Raw genomic sequence first — 6000 nt, 5'->3', positions numbered from 1 at the left:
ACGGATGGCCATGGAGAGGGAAGGAGCAAGCGACAAAAAAAAAAAAAAAAACAAACAAAAACCAAAACACAAAACTGCAGTGATTCAGAGCTGGTTTACATGACCACCCCTTGCTCTTGCTTCCCCAGCTCCTCTGCAGTGCAGGGGAGCCAAGGTAATACAGCTCAAAAAGCCTCCAACTGCCCCTTGGCCTGGAACTGCACGGCAACACTCACTGCAGGATGGCTCAACCCAGCCAGGAAAGCTCTGCAGGGTCCCCTGTCCTTTCCAGGTTGTGGTCTCGGGTGCCCAGAGTCTGCAGCGCTGGCACCTGAGGAAAGTGTTAACATACTGTAAGTACTAATAGGAAAGCTTCAATAATTGAAGGTATTTGGGGGCGTTTACTAATTTTTTTTGCAGGTAACATTTTACTGCACCAGCTCTTCCAAGGCCAAGTCTCTGCTCTAAACCTTTCCCTGTGTTCTCCCTCTGCAGTTTAAAAGGGAAACAACATGTGTTTTATTACAAGTTCCCAGTGCAAACCTCTGTCCCTCTCGCTGACTGTACTTTTATTAAAAAATTCAGGCGTGCCTTAGGATCTCAGAAATCATTGCACCTCAAGCAAAAGTTCAAACCCTTGATATAAAATGGGACTGGGAAAAAGAAGGGTTGGTCTTTCCAAGCCCTAGTTTTATCCTGACTGTTGCTGTGTATTCACATCTTTGCATGTTTTCACACCTCTTCCAGTGCTGTTTTTGATAATCAACCACGTTACTGCTGTAGACCCATTTATTGCCTCAACTGTAGTAAAGGGAAGGACTGAACCAGGCCACGACCTTGAGCCACTCCTCATGGTGCCATGCAGAGAGGCTGGGATGTGGGCTGGAGCTGCAGGTGTCCTTACATCTGAGCCCAGCACCTGGTTTGAATGCTGGCTGCAGCTCCTTGCAGGGCAGGTGCTGAGATGAGGCGCTAAGATCTTCCTGGCAATGGAATAGGGATTTGGGGAATCGAGCTAGGTACAAGGAAAATCTTCCAGGAGTGGCTGGAAGGAGCCACTGATACGCATCCTTGTGGTGGGAGTGCTGGTTGCCACTGTCACTAGTAAAGGATTCTTCTGACTCAGTCAGGGTGGCATCAGCTGGTACCAGGAACCTCAGGGAAGGCTGCAAGAAGTCCTGCAGCCTGCATCCAGGCTGTCCCCAGAACCTGTTCCCAAAAAAGGTGGTTTCTCCTTGGGAAGTCTTTTCCAGCATGGTGCTTTATGAGTGAAACAGCTAGAGTGGTTTTTGGTGCTTGTGTGTGGTTCACTCAGCGGGCTTTCCTCATTTGTATGTAGTTTATTTTTTGGTATGAATAACAGAAATACCCAGGGTCAGCTCAGCAGTTGTTTGATCCCACAAGTCCCTGCCCTTGGCCACATCGTATGATATTGAGTTCCCCAAGGCAAACTGTGTGAAAAGATGCTGCTTTTTCATCACTTCTGAATTTACTGTTTCTTCATTTCTGCTGAATGCCCTGTTGTTCACTGAGCATGAATACAAGCTCTGTCCTTGGGACCAGGATGGCCCCAAACGCTGGGCACCAGAGGATCTCAAAGACACGTTTTCTTGGATGCGCTGATTTTCAGAAGGGCCCTCCAAGGCAGGGCAATTACTCTGGCTTTGTGCAACAACCTTGATCCAGGAGATGGCCCAAGAGGAAGATGGAGACAGAGGCACAAAGAAGACCCACTTGGAGGCGGGTGGGAAGCCAGCCAGCTCTAGTGAGAAGAGCTCTGAACCCCTCTTTATGTTGCTGGACTCGTGTAGCAGCGACCCTGTCCTTCCTCTGCCCTTGCGTGAGTGCAAGTGCTGCGAAAGTGCCTGGGAACTAGTGGCCGAGCAGGGGCTGGGGATGATGGGGCTGGTATGTTTATTCCCTCCTCAGTCCTTTCCTTCTCTGCAGCCCAGGCTGCTCTCTCTCCCCTTTGCTTTTTATTGTGTTGTATCTGTTCATCCAGTTGGAAACCTGAGTGCTCTCTGCTCATGCTCCTGAGGTCCAGCCATGCTCCCTGGGCATACTGAGGCACCAGCCTGAGCACATCCACCAGTGTGGATGCTCCCTGGGGCACACAGCCTGCTCCACACACATCCTGGCCCCGTTCTTTGGTGCATCCCCATAGGTGCTCCCTGCTGCTGAGATGGCTGCCCTGACTGAGATGCTCCATCCTGCTCCAGTGCAGCTCTTGCCTGTGCTTGTTTCCTATGGCTTAAAGTACACCATGTCCCTTGGCACAGTCCCTGGGTGCTTAGCAAGGGCTATGGCAATTGCCCAAGAGCCTAAGCGTCCCTGGGTTCTGTCCCCCCCTGTGCTCCTGTCTGGAGGATGCCTGCACAGATTGGGATGCACTGGGGAGGCAACAGCTGCTCAGTAGAGAGTTTCCAGGAAGAAATCCCTTCCAGAGCCATTGCTGACTTGCCTGAGCAGAAAGGGAAGCCTGCTTTCTGGTGAAACAGGAGCAAAGGGCGATTAATTGGAGGAGCAACATACGGCTGATGAATTTTCCATCTCTTGGACTTTAACAGGCACCTGGGCATCAGGAGGAGAAATGCTCCAGCACAGCTGTGAGGGGCAGGTCAGTGACAGGGAGGCTGGGCGACAAGCCAGAGCACCATGATGGGACCCACTTCCCCATCCAGGGCCTGGCAGTGCCACCCAGGAGCAGCGATGCCCGCACCAACTCATCTGCAACTTGCTCCACAAGGACAGCATCCTTCATGGTAGTCTGTGGCCAGGTCTATGTCACCCCCCAGATGTGGGGACTGAAAAGTGTCCCCTAAGTGTCACTAGAGGTCACTGCTGCACTGGCTGGGCTCCGGAGCCTGCTCCTCATCTGGACAGCCAGCCAAACTGAGTAGGAGCAAAAGAAATAGCCCCAAGGAGCTGGGGCCATGCTGCACAGCCCGGCTGCAGCTTTTGCAGGAGCAGATGCTGGCAGAGAGCTTTAGTTTGGGAGAGGACTCGTGCACTGGAGATGCTGAGCAGGGAGGTGATGCTGCTGGATGCTTTTGTTGCCTTTGGGCTGTGTCCCAGCCCTGCTCTCCTCTTGTTGGAGCTTCAGGACCCAAACTGGTTGAAACTCATGGCTCTGAACAGAAAAAGCACAGAGGGCAGGGAGCAGGCAACGCGTTGCACTGCTCCTCCATAAGCATGAGAAGCAAATGACTTGGTGGCTGTCACATGGCCGATCTCCCCTTCTTACTGAAGGAGCTGGGGCAAAGAAACAGCCAAGTGTCCTCCTAAAAGCGAGGGCTGGGAGGAAGGCAGGTTCATCTTTCTGGGTAAACCCTGGCAAATAGTGTTGTGCTCTAAGTGTTGGGAGCCTGTGTAGGTCTCAGTTTGCTCAGGAAGGTGGGTTTTGTGTTTATGTAGTTATCTGCTTGTGAGGTTTTTTGGTTTTGTGGGTTTTTTTTTCCCTTAGAAGCATCTAGGTAAAACTCTTCAGTACTCTAGATCTTTGGGGATTTGTTTTATGTTTGCTTGATTTTTCTTTTTTATCTTGCAGCTCCCTAACACTTTTGTAATCACAGTAGGAATCACATCTTCCCTGTGTTGCAGCTTTCCTCTAGGAAAGCTGAAAGCGACCTGTTCCTCTGTAGTTTGTGCTGATCCCACAAGGATCCTGCCAAACTAGGTCTGACCAATATACTTCAGACACTGGATCTGTGTTGCAGTTGATTTCAGCATCTCCACAACCCTCCCCAAACCAGCCCCCTATTCCCACACTGGATGAAGGAGAGCAGGCGCCCACCAGGGAGTATCTCGGTGAGAACCGGTCAGCCCTGAAACAGAAGAAACGCGTGGGGCAGGACCTTGCAGTGGCATGGGATCCACCCCATGTACCAGGAGGAGAGCGGACGGAGTGGTTGCTCTTCCCTCCCTGCATCCCATCCCCATGTGCTGCTTGCAGTGAGCAAGTTGTCCAAAGGAAGAGAAATCACCACCAGGTTTGGAGGTGTTTCTCACCTCTGTGAAAACAAACAGGGCTGACTTGTTTCTTAATTGCTTGTCCATGGGAGCTGTGAGGCTTTGTCTGTGTGGGGTAGGAGCTGGGAGTTTTACTCCATTTGATCGCATGCTCTTTTGCCCCAGCTTCAAAGATCTCTTTGGTTTCCTGCTCCCTTTTATGTCCCATCTCTTGAAGCTGCACTCCTGCACAAAGACACAAACCCAGGACAGCTGAAGGGTTCCAAATGCAATTATTTTGCAGAGTGTTTCAATAAATTAGTAGCTCATTTCTTTGCCAGACAGCACTTACTTTTCAATTGGCCTGTCTGTGCAGCCTGCAGTGTGCGTTGTACCTTTAGCCTTTGGGATGTCAGCTTGGGAGGACGGAGCCGGGTGTGTTTAGCTTGATTCAGACCTGGATGTGACTCTGCACAGGTTTTTGCCCAGTAAAACAATGATCTGCAATTTCATCTCAGTTGGAGATTTCCATAGTTTGAATTTCGTAATGTAAAGACAGAGTTCCTTCCAGTGAGTTGTCCCTGTGAAATGGGAATGCGAAGTACCAGCACCCAGAGCTGCTGCTGGAGAAGAAAGGTTGGCACAAGCATCTGCAGATATATTTTTTTTAATAGCCTTTTATTTATTAAGCTACTTTGGAGTCTGATTCACTTGCTTTGCTCGATATTTATTAGTACTTCACCTGCCTTGAACTGGGAGCTGCAAGCACTTTGATAAATGGATTGCCTTTCCTGGAATGATGTCCCAACATCAGCTAATCAGTATCCTCAGCACAACTGCCAAAGTACCACTCTTGTAAATCAAGGATGGCAAGAAGAAAAACCCTGAGCGCCAGCAGCACAGGGCAGGACAGCAACCCAAGCACCAATCTGCCCATCTCCATGGGCTTCAGTACTTGGATAAGGTATTGCTCCACTTGTGTGAGCTCTCCATTTAATTCAGGGCTGTCTTGGTTGTAATTGCACACAGTGCTGCTGTACCTGCTCTACTTTATTCATACTGAGCGGTAGCATTGCCTGTTGGCCTGGCTCAGAGACCTGCCGGAGGAGTCGGGCTGTGCTTTATGCAACTGAATCCCAATACCTGGTTGCAGCCGGCCATCGCATGCAGAAAAGGCAACTCCCTGTTGAAACAGAAAAAGTGCTGTTAAGAAGCAGGCCTATTTGCTGTAGGATGTCGTGGGTGCCAAACAGCTACACGGCTTCAAAAAATGAGTTGACTTGTGCATGGTAGGAAAATCCTGCAGGGGCTGTAAGAAACCAGAGCATGGGCTCTGGTCTGGGAAGTCCCTGGGCTCCTGAATCCCCGCTGCTGGGAGCACAGGCTGGGCTCAGCTGCAAAGCGGGTTGCATGAAGAACGCGTTACCATTTCGGAGATTTTCCAGCTCATGCTGCCAGTTTGAGTAGGTTTGGGCTTTCTGAAAGAGGGTTTGCCGCAGTTGAAGCATCACTGCGGTGCCCAGGTGCCCACCGAGCCTGTTTGCGTATGTGGTGCCTTCAGCCTCCCCTCACGGGACTCTGCAGTCCAGCAGCCGCTCCATGCCCACGTTTGCACAGACTGTGCAGTGATGGCAACTATCCCCAGTGCACTTTCCGCACCAGCTCCTGCCCACGCTCACTGCAGAAAGGTTGCTCACTGCAGAAAGGTCCCTCACCCTTGTCCTATCATACCCCAGGCTTAAAGGACTGAGGTGCACAAGGATTGGGTAGCACTGACTTTGTAGGAAAGAGCCTGGAAACACCAGCGAAAGGTGACCCTGCTGTCATTGCATGAACAGCCTCCCCAGGATGGGGTCAAGGAGGCTTGGGACATTTCGCCAGGTGCCTCATGGGTGTAATCGCAGCTTTTTCTGTAATGTCTCACATCTGCCAGCAGTGTTCAATAAAGATTCGTCTCTTTCCTCAGCTGGGGAGTCAATCATGTCTCTCCTCTCACCCCCACTGTCTGCTTTTCACAAAACTGGCAGGAATCAGGAGCTGTACCCTGCTGCTGAACTTGCTGGAGATGCATCG

At 50.9% G+C, this 6000-nt stretch overlaps 1 long non-coding RNA gene across 2 annotated transcripts in view; it reads right to left on the bottom strand.

The window, feature by feature from the left end:
- The window catches only part of LOC103901101, a 48388-nt gene that overhangs the window by 13981 nt on the left and 28407 nt on the right, over positions 1-6000 (bottom strand). The window contains exon 4 of one of the 2 annotated variants that reach the window (XR_657706.2): positions 4611-5110. The exons of the other annotated variant lie outside the window; for it this stretch is intronic. This is a non-coding gene — a long non-coding RNA (uncharacterized LOC103901101). Of the gene's footprint in view, positions 1-4610; positions 5111-6000 lie in introns of those variants that run through there. 2 annotated transcript variants of the gene reach the window in all.

Source organism: Aptenodytes forsteri, unplaced genomic scaffold (genome assembly GCF_000699145.1).
Source record: "Aptenodytes forsteri isolate BGI_AS27 unplaced genomic scaffold, ASM69914v1 Scaffold443, whole genome shotgun sequence".
In the NCBI taxonomy this organism is placed as follows: domain Eukaryota; kingdom Metazoa; phylum Chordata; class Aves; order Sphenisciformes; family Spheniscidae; genus Aptenodytes; species Aptenodytes forsteri.
The sequence above is the reverse complement of the archived record's forward strand: the minus strand, read 5'-3'. Positions and strand labels throughout refer to the sequence as shown.